The following is a 13,678-nucleotide window of genomic DNA, read 5'->3' on the forward strand; positions in this document are numbered from 1 at the left end:
CTGTTCAGGGTCTTATTCAAAGCCATAAATATCGATAAAGGTTGGTTCAGAGTTTTTGTATAGCGTAGAGGGGCTCTGCAGTCAGTGTGCGTAGCTAGCTGCACAGTAATAAAGTGCATTGTGCTCAGGGGCCTTTAGCTTGTCTATAAACAGAGAACCGTTCTTTGCTCTTTCTCCACTCATATCTCCGGTGATATTGAAATGTTCTTTGAAGGACTCCTCCTGATCTATGGTTCCGTAATACACATGTCCGATGCGTTTCAGAGCTCGGTCTCCAGGCGACTTCTGGTACCAGTACATCTGTGTGTAGTCTGTCTTTTCGTGGCTGCAGACCAGCTGGACTTTGTCTCCGGGTCTTCCGAGAAGTTCTGGAGGAGTCTGGTCGACTTTAACACTCACACAAACACCTAGAAAGAAAGAGAATGAGTAACCCGTGTGGAAGATATGGATACCATGATTATTCCTGGAGGAATGAAGGGATTACCAATGATCCAAGATAAATGGATTAATGTCGGCATGTTGACCTCCTGTCTGAATGAACACAGAACACTGAGTGGCTTCAGAAACCTGACTTGCACAGTTTGCTACGGACTCTTTTATCAATGCCCTCCTCTGTCAACCAGCTACATTAAATCTCACAGTGTTGAATGAGTATTTCTGCAGCTCCAGCTCCACCTACTGGAAATATATAGAATTCAACATTTGGTTTCTAATACACTCAAATGTATTGGCAACCAGTTTTTGTTCAGCCGCTTATACTTGTCACATCACTGTGTTTGCTGACGGCACAAAAATACACACCAATGTCCTCAAGCTGCAAGTCTTTCACAACGAGAGCCCCGCTCGCTATGTTGTCTTTGACGGCTGAATATTTGGTTTGAGGGAGCCCCCCGTAGTCTGGCTGTACACCCAAAGCTGTGTAGACCACGAGGGTCATGGCCTCTCCTGGACGCTGTCTGTACCAGTACATCTGGCTGTGACCGGCGTCTTTGTTGTGGCTGCAGTTCATCTCTGCAGATTTGGAAACATAACTCCAGTTGATTTCAGGGTATTGGGTCACATCCTGGCACTGACCTGTGTGGAGAAAATACAAAAATGCTGTTCATTTCAAAAAGTTACATTTTTGGTTACAGGGTGAAACATTTTAATGTTTGAACTACTAATTCAGTATTTCCTTTTTCTGGATTTTTTAAAATGCTAATCACATGTAGGCAAAACCAGCAGAAAACATACAAATATTTTTCTGAAAAGACAATAATCCCTGTTTTATAGTCAGCTGCATAAACACAGCAGGTCTCCATCAGACCATGTGTCCATTGTAAATACACCAGGTACCAATAAACCATAACACACCGCACAAACATGTCAGTTTGTGTTGTTGTACCTTGAAGCAACAGAGACGAGACTACAAATGTGATGAGAGCTTGAGTCATCGTAGTGATCCTGTTAACATGAGAAGACGCCACGGCAGACATGATGAGTCTCTCTTTATAGTGGGGGGGGTGGGAGGTTAAAGACATTGCTCTGCAGAAAGGACCTCCCATTATGTTCTCTGATCTTAATCAGAAGAAAGACCAACATTGGTTAGAATGGCGTATTCCAGCTGCACAGAGATAGAAATTATGAGGATTTTTAGTTTTAGTTGTCTGCCATGATGTGGTTGTGGTTGTCGATTAATGTGTGAACAGTTCATGTTTAATGTTTCTCGGTTTGTTGTACATGTCAGCTGGAGTCTGGTCGAATTTGTCACCGAGAGAGGAACCTGTGGAACAAGGATCGACAAAGCATTGGACAAAATACAACATGAGCAGAAACACTGAAGAACGAAATATACCAACAAAGCTGAAATAGCAGCAGTATATGAGACACATTACACAAGCACATTTATTAACAGATTTTGTGGAGAACTTGAAAAATACAACTCTAAATTTTAAATAATTTGATGATGCTAAAATCAGAATTGCGTTAATAATAATGCTGAAGAATAAAAGATCGTCGTCTCGTTTATGGGGAGTCTTTCCAACCTCCTCTTTGAGTTAAACCCTCGTCTCAGGTGTCCTCGTGCTTCCTCATCCTCTTAACATTATAACCATCATGTCAGCTACAACAACACTCTCTACATACTGCCACCTTATTAGAGGAAGCAACGCAGGTGCACAGAGCTGTGAGCTTTAATACAGAGATAAAAGAACGTGTGAGGAGGAGGTTTTTGTACTGAGGAGCAGTGATCTGCAGCACTGTGTAAACTAGCAGCACAGAAGTAGACGGCACTGCTGTTCAGTTTGAGTCCGTCAACTGTTAATGTGCAGGTTTGGTCTTTATCGGCATTCCCATCCAGCTTCACATTCAGTCCAGCCTCTGGGTTTCCGTTGTTTTTAAAATTGTATCCGAGGAACTGCAGTTTTTTATCCCTTGACTGTTTGTACCAGAGGATTCGATCGTAGTTCTGAATACTGTGTGAACAGCTGATTGTGGCCGTTTCCTCGGGTTTGCTGTACATGTCAGCTGGAGTCTGGTGGACTTGCTCGCTGAGAGAGGAACCTGTGGTAAAATGGAATAATATAAAATGGGAAACAGTGCAAAAACAGCTGAAATAGCAGCAGCAAATGAGACCGGATGTACACAAGCAAATGTAAACCGATTTTAAAGAAAACTTGAATTAAAAGTTCGTCAAACAATTATTAGTGCGTTACCTGACGCCAGCAAAGATCTAAAAGTAATGCAAAGGAAGACGATGTACATTTTGTGTTTTTTCTGGATGTTTGGCGATATTGCAGAAAATTAGATCTAAAATAAATAAGATCCCCAATTAGTTGTTGCAATGACTGAAGCAGCTGTACAGAGAGTTTCCAACCTCCTCCGTTGAGTAAACCCTCCCAAGTCATTAGTGGGCGGTGTCATTGTGCAAAAAACTAATTGTTGACTAACTTTACACAACGCTGTCCCGGTTCAGTATAAAGATCTGAGTCAAGATGTACTGAGGAAGGAGCACAGGTGCGAGGAGCTGTTGTACGGAGAAGAAGCGACGTGTGAGGAGGTTTTTGTACTGAGGAGCAGTGATATGCAGCACTGTGTAACCGAGCAGCACAGAAGTAGACGGCACTGCTGTTCAGGGCGAGTCCTTCGATTGTTAATGTGCAGGTTTGGTCTTTATCGGCATTCCCATCCAGCTTCACATTCAGTCCAGCCTCTGGGTTTCCGTTGTTTTTATAATTGTATCCCAGGAACTGCAGTTTTTTATCCCTTGACTGTTTGTACCAGAGGATTCGATCGTAGTCCTGAATACTGTGTGAACAGCTGATTGTGGCCGTTTCCTCGGGTTTGCTGTACATGTCAGCTGGAGTCTGGTGGACTTGCTCGCTGAGAGAGGAACCTGTGGTAAAATGGAATAATATAAAATGGGAAACAGTGCAAAAACAGCTGAAATAGCAGCAGCAAATGAGACCGGATGTACACAAGCAAATGTAAACCGATTTTAAAGAACTTGAATTAAAAGTTCGTCAAACAATTATTAGTGCGTTACCTGACGCCAGCAAAGATCTAAAAGTAAAGCAAAGGAAGACGATGTACATTTTGTGTTTTTTCTGGATGTTTGGTGATATTGCAGAAAATTAGATCTAAATAAATAAGATCCCCAATTAGTTGTTGCAATGACTGAAGCAGCTATACAGAGAGTTTCCAACCTCCTCCGTTGAGTAAACCCTCCCAAGTCATTAGTGGGCGGTGTCATTGTGCAAATAACTAATTGTTGACTAACTTTACACAACGCTGTCCCGGTTCAGCATAAAGATCTGAGTCAAGATGTACTGAGGAAGGAGCACAGGTGCGAGGAGCTGTTGTACGGAGAAGAAGCGACGTGTGAGGAGGTTTTTGTACTGAGGAGCAGTGATATGCAGCACTGTGTAACCGAGCAGCACAGAAGTAGACGGCACTGCTGTTCAGGGCGAGTCCTTCGATTGTTAATGTGCAGGTCTGATTTTTATTTGCGCTCCCTTCTATCTTCACACCCAGTCCAGTCTCTGGGCTTCCAAGAGTAGCATACATGGAGCCCAGGAGCTGGAGCTGCATGTTGTTGAGCTGCTTGTACCAGAGGATTTGATCGTAGTTCTGAATACTGTGTGAACAGCTGATTGTGGCCGTTTCTTCAGGTTTGGTGAACATGTCAGCTGGAGTCTGGTAGACCTGGTCGCTGAGAGAGGAACCTGTGGAAACGGCATCAACAAAAAAAACAATTCACGATCACGGTCCTCATAAATGTAAAAGTAAAAGAACGCGCAACATGCGTTTTAGACGTTGAACCTGTGAGAATTACCTGACACCATTATGACATTAAGGGCTAAGCAGAAGACAGTGATCATCTTGTTTTATGACTGAACATCTTTGTTATTGGTACTGTGTTTTTACTGAATATTGCTGTAAGCCCTCCCATCAGGAAACATGTTTTTTGTTGGGTGGTGTTTGTGTTGCGTAATATTCAGTGAACTGCCGCTCCACACCACAGACGTGCTGCAGTGCCACCTTATGACAGGAACCAAGATAACAAAGACCTGAGATGAACCCTGACGGTCAGGCGTAACAATACATCATCATTACACAGAGTGTTCTGTTTGTGTGTTGGAAGCACAGAAGACGTTTGGCTTTAATGGAGGGAAGCGGTACATGTTTATGTATTTTATTATATGAGACGGTTGGGGTTAGGACAGTTAATGTGTTCACTTTACATTAAGTGAGTAAACCAATAATGCAAATTACAATCTGTTGTTCATAATGCATCAATTTATTCAAGTCAGTCTGATCACTTAAACAAAGCACAAATACTATAAGTACATAGTATGTATGAAGGTAAGAAATGTTGGTAATAATTCAAAATATTCAAAATATTGGCCTGTATGACTAAAAACATCACTGATGCCAAACACATTTCATATTTGGATGTTCTCCTCTTCATACATTCGTTATACGTTAACGTGGTTCATTGGAATCCCAAATCAATAATTCACCTTTCATCCAGATTAGAGATATTAAGTGTTATAACGTCCATGTTGTGGAAGTCAGGGTCTCGTATGTCTGTCAGTGTGGTTACAGAGATATGAAGAGCTGCAGGTGGGAGTGTCTCTTCAGCGTGGGACTTCTTCTGATAGCTGCTTTATAAAAACCCACACGGTGAATCAAAGTGTCTCTGGGAGTATTTGTGGTCCTCGAGGTCCCCCTGCAGCACACGGGATCATCGTAACAGTTGTGTTAACAGCGCACTGGGGGTTTTTGTTCAGCTATTGAGAGCATCTGTATCACTGTGTTCACTGACGGCACAGAAGTACAAGCCTTTATCTGCTGGCTTCAGCTTCTTCACTGTGAACGTCCCGCTGTGAGCGTCAGGCTTGGTGGCTGAAAATGTATCTTTGCTGAAATCTCCAAAATCGTGATCTTTGTTGCTCGTTGTTGTGTACACGATTTGTTTCATTGTTTCTCCCGGCAGCTGTCTGTACCAGTACATCTGGAAGTAGCCGGCACCCTTCGTTTGATTGCAGCTCATTGTTGCGTCTTCACCCTCGTGTTTCCACAGCAGTGCAGTCTGGGTGACATCACTCCCCTCAATAAGACCTGTGTGTATAATAGTTACCAATTGTACTCTTTCACTCTTTTTGTATTGCAACAATCAGTTACAGTGAGATTTAATTTAACGTCAAGTTGTAATTATTAACAGTTGACTTTATTGTAACATTACCTAAAGTCCACAGCAAACAGACGAGGAGGTCTCGTTTTATGACGATAATATCCATCTTCTGTTGGACACAAACTACCGGAGTCTCATGTAGCTACAGAGACATGAAGAGCTGTAGGTGTGTCAGTCTAGTGACAGTAGAAGTACAGATGGGAGGATTAGTGGTACTGAGGTAGAGTCCTCCTACAGCTCATCACTGTCATGCATGGTTCCTGTAAGATCAGCAACACTGACAAGGCTGACAAAGACTGATTTATGATGTCATATATTTAGTGATGATCTTTAAAATAGAATATATGTCTGTACTGGCATGGCAGTAAAGTACATTTTACTATTAAGTCTGATAATGACATTCTTGATAAGGATGTTTGTTTGTTTTGCACCATGAGGTAGAACTGAGGCCGACTGCAGGAAGCACGATGGTTTGGATGTGTGGCTTTGCAGCTGTCTGTAGTTTCAGGCCCCATCAGTCACAATATAACATGACGATATCACTAACATTACGTTCTGCACATGCTAGGATCGCAACAAATATATATTGTTAAGCTTTGGGCCTAAAACATGAAATCAGATTGGGTCAAAATCGTGTCAAAAAAACCCAAAAAAGAATGTTAGAGTACAGAGCAGGCCTGGGTCAATATAAAATTATTTTTATCATCAAAATATGCGTAAATACTCTTAAAATGGCACTTAAACATACTGGAATCACTTAACAGAACATTTTTCACAGATAGCACAAAAATCTAACAATCTTAATTAAGATAATAATAATAATCATGAGGTATCCCTGCTTAAGTAAAAGGTGAATAAATATAAACAAAGAAAGCAACATTGTGTGTTTGTTCTTTCTTTCGTGATAATTCCTGTGTTTTTTAAAGTCGGCTTTATTTTTCACTTCTCAACCATGACGGTGAGCTACACAGCTTTTCATGTCACTCGTGACAATATTCACGATAATGGAATTTGGAGTACATGTGGTGTTACGTTCATTATGACATTATCGATTCTGTAAATACATTTAGCGGCCAATTAGCTACTAATGCTAACAAAGTCTTTAGGTGCAGTTAACAGTCATTAGCCTCGGTGTTAGTCCAGAGCTCCCTCTGTAGTGCATCAAAGAAACAGTTCTCTTCTATTCACATGAGTATTTGTGCAGCTGTCTAAGTCACCTGCATCACTGTGTTGACTCACAGCACAGAAATACACTCCACTGTCCCCAGGCAGCAGCTTCTCCACTGTCAGAGATCCAGTCTGAGCGTCGCTCTTTGTTGCAGGAAATTTGTTCTCACTGAAGCCACTTTCATATGCATGTGGAGGATTTGTGGTCGTGTAAACTATTTGCCTCATCCCCTCTCTTGGCAGCTGTCTGTACCAGTACATCTGTCGGTATGAGATGTCCTTAGTGTGACTGCAGTTCATTGTGGCAGACTGACCCTGGACCCTCCACAGCAGGGGGGTCTGGATGACATCACTCCCATCAGTTAGACCTGTGAGGGTAAAAAATATCACATGACATGTTCCAGGACCACCAACAACAACATCTCTGTTTGCAGATCAACATACAATCATGAGTATGAATGTAGAGATAAAGTACCAGCTTCTCCTCATAATGTTCAGTACCTACAATCCAGAGCAGAGCTGCAGAGAGTTGGATCAGACCAGCTGTGATCATGATTGTGTTCTGAACAAAATGAACTTGGAGACCTGAGTCACTGTCAGTCTGTGTGATGGAGGTGTGACGCTACAGAGATGAACGGTTACAGCAGGGAGTGTCTCTGTACTGTACGATGTTCAGTGATTGTGCTTGAGGTCCCCCTACAGCACAGCAGATAAATAGACTCACTAACAGATGTGCCAACAGTGCACTGAGGTTTTTGTTCAGCTTCCACAGAAGTGCTGTGAGTGAATAACTGCAGGTTATTGTTGCACTGTCGCCTTTGTTTCTCAGCAGGATGTCAATTTAAAACCATTTCTACCATCTGATGCAATCCTTTATAATAATCCTTTGTTATAAATAATAGATAAACATTGTACATCTATGAGTTCATAATTCACCTTTCAACCAGATTAGAGATATTAAGTGTTATAACGTCCATGTTGTGGAAGTCATGGTCTCGTATGTCTGTCAGTGTGGTTACAGAGATATGAAGAGCTGCAGGTGGGAGTGTCTCTTCAGCGTGGGACTTCTTCTGATAGCTGCTTTATAAAAACCCACACGGTGAATCAAAGTGTCTCTGGGAGTATTTGTGGTCCTCGAGGTCCCCCTGCAGCACACGGGATCATCGTAACAGTTGTGTTAACAGCGCACTGGGGGTTTTTGTTCAGCTATTGAGAGCATCTGTATCACTGTGTTCACTGACGGCACAGAAGTACAAGCCTTTATCTGCTGGCTTCAGCTTCTTCACTGTGAACGTCCCGCTGTGAGCGTCAGGCTTGGTGGCTGAAAATTTATCTTTGCTGAAATCTCCAAAATCGTGATCTTTGTTGCCCGTTGTTGTGTACACGATTTGTTTCATTGTTTCTCCCGGCAGCTGTCTGTACCAGTACATCTGGAAGTAGCTTCCACCCTTCGTTTGATTGCAGCTCATTGTTGCGTCTTCACCCTCGTGTTTCCACAGCAGTGCAGTCTGGGTGACATCACTCCCCTCAGTTAGACCTGTGTGTATAATAGTTACCAATTGTACTCTTTCACTCTTTTTGTATTGCAACAATCAGTTATAGTGAGATTTAATTTAACGTCAAGTTGTAATTATTAACAGTTGACTTTATTGTAACATTACCTAAAGTCCACAGCAAACAGACGAGGAGGTCTCGTTTGATGATGATAATATCCATCTTCTGTTGGACACAAGCTACCGGAGTCTCATGTAGCTACAGAGACATGAAGAGCTGTAGGTGTGTCAGTCTAGTGACAGTAGAAGTACAGATGGGAGGATTAGTGGTACTGAGGTAGAGTCCTCCTACAGCTCATCACTGTCATGCATGGTTCCTGTAAGATCAGCAACACTGACAAGGCTGACAAAGACTGATTTATGATGTCATATATTTAGTGATGATCTTTAAAATAGAATATATATGTCTGTACTGGCATGGCAGTAAAGTACATTTTACTATTAAGTCTGATAATGACATTCTTGATAAGAATGTTTGTTTGTTTTGCACCATGAGGTAGAACTGAGGCCGACTGCAGGAAGCACGATGGTTTGGATGTGTGGCTTTGCAGCTGTCTGTAGTTTCAGGCCCCATCAGTCACAATATAACATGACGATATCACTAACATTACGTTCTGCACATGTTAGGATTGCAACAAATATATATTGTTAAGCTTTGGGCCTAACACATGAAATCAGATTGGGTCAAAATCGTGTAAAAAAAAAAAAAAAGAATGTTCAAAGGCTTGGTTTAGATGTCTGCAGGTGTTCAAGAGACTCGACATGTTTGTCTGTCAGACAGATAAAGGAGAGTTTTTGTACTGAAGTGAGGGGAACTTGCAGCACTGTGCTGACTGGCAGCACAGAAATACACACCACTGTCATTTAATGCAAGATCAGAAATGCTGAGGCGTGCATGTTTACGGGCATCTCCGTCAAAGCTGATCTTTTTTTTCATGTCGTCCTCCGGGTACGGGAAGTTCAGATTCATGTATCCAAGGTACTTCAGAGCTTTGTGCTCATCTTGTTTGTACCAGAGAACACGTTCGTAATTCAAGTTGTTTACACAGCTGATCTCACTGGCAACCGATTCGCCAGCTGTCCTAATGATGAAAGGAGGTGTTTGAGAGACACTGCTGGTATTAGAGGCGCCTGTGGAAAAAGAGCAGATATGCTGTTTTAAATACTGAAGTTATTAGCAGGGCAGCGTCTTACTCTGTTTGGATTACTCACACTCATTCCGCGGCAGATGAAGGAAACATAATACAAAGACCAGAAACATCATAAAGAAGTTTAAATGTGAGACTCCACTGTTAGCTTTATTTCCAGGTCCTTTCAGCTCAGCACCTGTGGACACAAGCACATGCTGCAGGAGGGAGTGTCAATATCTTCTGTGACGTTCTCTGATTCCGATAGCTGCTTTATAAAAACCCCACACGGTGAATCAAAGTGTCACTGGGAGTACTCGTGGTCCTCGAGGTCCCCCTACAGTACACAAGCTCATTGTAACAGTTATGTTTACAGCGCACTGTGGTTTATGTTCAGCCATTGAGAGCATCTGTATCACTGTGTTGACTCGCAGCACAGAAGTACAAGCCTTTATCTTCTGGCTGCAGGTTCTTCACCGCGAACGTCCCACTGTGAGCGTCAGGCTTGGTGGCTGAATATTTCTCTCTGCTAAAATCTCCGAAATCATGAAGTTTGTTGCTTATTGTTGTGTACACGATTTGTTTCAGTGCTTCTCCCGGCAGCTGTCTGTACCAGTACATCCGGAAGTACTCGACACCCTTCGTTTGGCTGCAGCTCATCGTTGCGTTTTCACCCTCGTGTTTCCACAGCAGTGCCGTCTGGGTGACATCACTCCCCTCAGTTAGACCTGTGTGTGTGAAGCAGCGAAGGGGATCACGGCTAATCTTTTTGGATTCCTGTGATATTCTTTGACATCACTTCCAAAACGATGAGCTATTCCAATGTTTAAAAAAAGAAACCGAAGAATATTAGGGTTCACAGTTGCTTTTGTTGTAAATTACCTGTAGTCCACAGCAAAACGACTGATATGCTGAGGAGGTGTTGTGTGATGATGATCTCCATGTTGTTAGACGCAAACAGTCAAGAGTCTCATGTAGTCACAGAGACATGGAGAGCTGCAGGTGGGCGGGTCACTGTACACATCTACACTAAAGGTGTAGTAGAAGAAGTACTGGAGGTCCCCCTATAGTACATCACTCAGCCGTAGATTACCTGTATTTAGATCTATATTGTATTCTATATGTATTTAGACTAACCAAAGATTTGATGATGTGATCTATTTGTGATTTAAAGACACATTTAAAGACATTTTTGAAACGGAAGATGGACGATCGTCCTGTACTTCCTTCCTAAACGGTGAGGGGAAAATGATTACGTGACCAAGTCAGACTTTGAAGTTACAGGTATGCTTCTTTATTATTACGTAATCATTATTCCTGTAGTTAAGGAGAAAAGTTCACAACCATATTAGTTGCTATAAAACAATCTTTATTTCATACAGAACGTCACAAAGAGTGTCAGAGCAAGAGGCCAACGTTGTGTCAAAACGGTTGATGAAATCATCAAAGGCTTGGTTTAGATGTCTGCAGGTGTTCAAGAGACTCAACGTGTTTGTCTGTCAGACAGATAAAGGAGAGTTTTTGTGCTGACTTGAGGGGAACCTGCAGCACTGTGCTGACTGGCAGCACAGAAATACACACCACTGTCGTTTAATGCAAGATCAGAAATGCTGAGGTTTGCATGTTTACGGGCATCTCCACTGAGGCTGATCTTTTCTTTCACGTCGTCCTCCGGGTACGGGAAGATGTTATTCATATATCCAAGGTACTTCAGAGCTTTGTGCTCTTCTTCTCTTTTGTACCAGAGAACATTATCATAAAATGGTACGTTGTGTGAACAGCTGATCTCACTGGCAACAGATTCACCAGTTCTCTTAATAATGAAAGGAGGGGTTTGGACGACCGTTCTGGTGGGAGGGTTACCTGTGGAAGAAAACAGCAGCCAAGATTTGAAATACTGAAATTAGTAGCCGTGCAGCGTCTTTCTCTTTCTGGAATATTCTTGCGCTTCTCACCGTTATTTCCCGGCAGATGAAGAAAACTAAATATAAAGACCGTAAATATCATGGTAAAGAACTTTTAGATCTGAAACTCTACGATCAGCTTTTCTTTCCTGACCCGACAGCTCGGCACCTGCGGACGAGAGAATGCATCACTGTTACAGTTTAATGAACACGGCTGGTGTCAGAAAGACGTCGACGTCACAGCACTCAGCGGGGAGGGAGTAGCGTCATCTTGCCTATCAGTGGAAGTGGTTGATATCCTCACTTCATTTGTTGAGGTTTGTTTCCCCCTGCTGGTGTCAAAAGTAACGTAAGCTGCCTCAGTGACGGCTTTGTGGTGTTCTTCTTCCATATTCACAAACACTACGGCTGATAGTTATTTCACAACAGCTGCAGATTGTGTCACATGATTCTGTATTTTGGTCTCCTTACATCATACGTACAGCACGCATACAGATATCTTTTGTTAGTGAAATAAATATTACACATACTATCAGATGGCCTTAAGTGTCGTACTGCCAAAATGAACAGTAGCCTATGCTTGTGTTACAGCATCGTGTCCTGCTACTCTTATTAGGACCACGTGACCCCCAGTGGACTAATAGAAATAGCATTTTAATGAAACATTTTAATTTACGACTTCTTTGCTATTTTCAGACTTTGCTGTCATCCAGTGGGCTGGATTGGGATCTTTAGCAGGCCGGTTCTGGCCCCCGGGCCGTATTTGTGACACCTCTGATTTAGACCCATTGAGGCAGATATTTAGAGGCTTTTAGGTAATTGTGATTAAATGAGTTAATATGTTTATCAGCTCATTTCCTAGAGGATCTACACTGGGTGGTAACCTCCAGTTCTGAAAGGTGAAGCCAATTTGGAAGTGACTTAAACTTGCATTCTTTCTGTTGGACATCAGGGGGCGACTCCTCTGTTTGCAAAAAGAAGTCTGATTGTATAGAAGTCTGTTAGAAAATGACTCTACTTCTCACTTGATTCAGTAAACATGAGTCTATGGTCTCAGTCTCTAGGTTCAAGTCTTCTTCAATACAGCATGATGTTCATTTAGTAAATTATGATCCAATTTAGAGTAGAATAGACAATAAAGCGGAGTATATAGTGCGTGGATACCAGAGCCCGTATACAGCTTCTCTACCACAACGTCACTCCACCGCTGTCCAAATATAGTCACTTCCGTTCACTGGTTAAAAAAAAAAGCGACTCAAGGCTTCAAAACCATAGTCCACAAACCAGACAAACTCCCCACATTTTGTAAAACAGAAACTCTTTATGGAGCTTGAAAATATCTCAACAACTGAGTTTTTACAATGTGAAACAATCTAATCTCGTATGTGTTAGAATACAGTTTCAGTGATAACTGTGTTGTCGGGTAATTACGCAACATTTATAGAAAGTCCAGCACAGAGGTTTTTGTTCAGCCTTGCAAGTTAACTGTGCCACTGTGGGGCTGACTCACAGCACAGAAGTACGAGCCTTTATCTTCTGGCTGCAGGTTCTTCACCGTGAACGTCCCGCTGTGAGCGTCGGGCTTGGTGGTTGAATATTTGTCCTTTCTGAAGTCTGGTTCATACGCCGGTTCAGTGTTTGCTAAAGTGAAGACTGCTAGTTTCATCGTTTCTCCCGGCAGCTGTCTGAACCAGTACATCTGGTAGTAGCTGCTACCCTTGGTGTGGTTGCAGCTCATCGTTGCGTCGGCACCCTGGACTTTCCACAGTATGTCAGTCTGGGTGACATCACTCCCATCAGTAAGACCTGAAACAACAGTGAACGTTGAACATGTTAACGTGCAAACAGCAGAAGCTTTACAGTGATTTTGAACTTCTTGCTTGTTATCCCTCTAATAGACTTTTAAATAAATGCAGTGTTTTGATATTTTTGTTTACCTTTTATCCAGAGAAGAAATATCAACCAGCTGAGGAGACCGTGTTTAATGATGTCCATGTTCAGAAAGTCTTGAGTCAAACGCACAACTGTCAGTGTTAACGGTTACAGAGATAAAGAGTTGCAGGTGGGAGCGTCGTGTATATATTGTGTGGTGTGTGATCAAAGTGTCACTGAGAGAATGTGTGGTCCTCGAGGTCCCCCTACAGTACATGAGGTAGTTTGGGAAATAGTGGTGCAAACCGGTCTGTGTGTGTAATAGTAAAGGATACAGAAAGATTGATTATTCTGGTTATTCAGAAGTCAAAAACATGAAAA

Source organism: Pholis gunnellus, assembly GCF_910591455.1.
Source record: "Pholis gunnellus genome assembly, chromosome: 15".
NCBI classification, from domain to species: domain Eukaryota; kingdom Metazoa; phylum Chordata; class Actinopteri; order Perciformes; family Pholidae; genus Pholis; species Pholis gunnellus.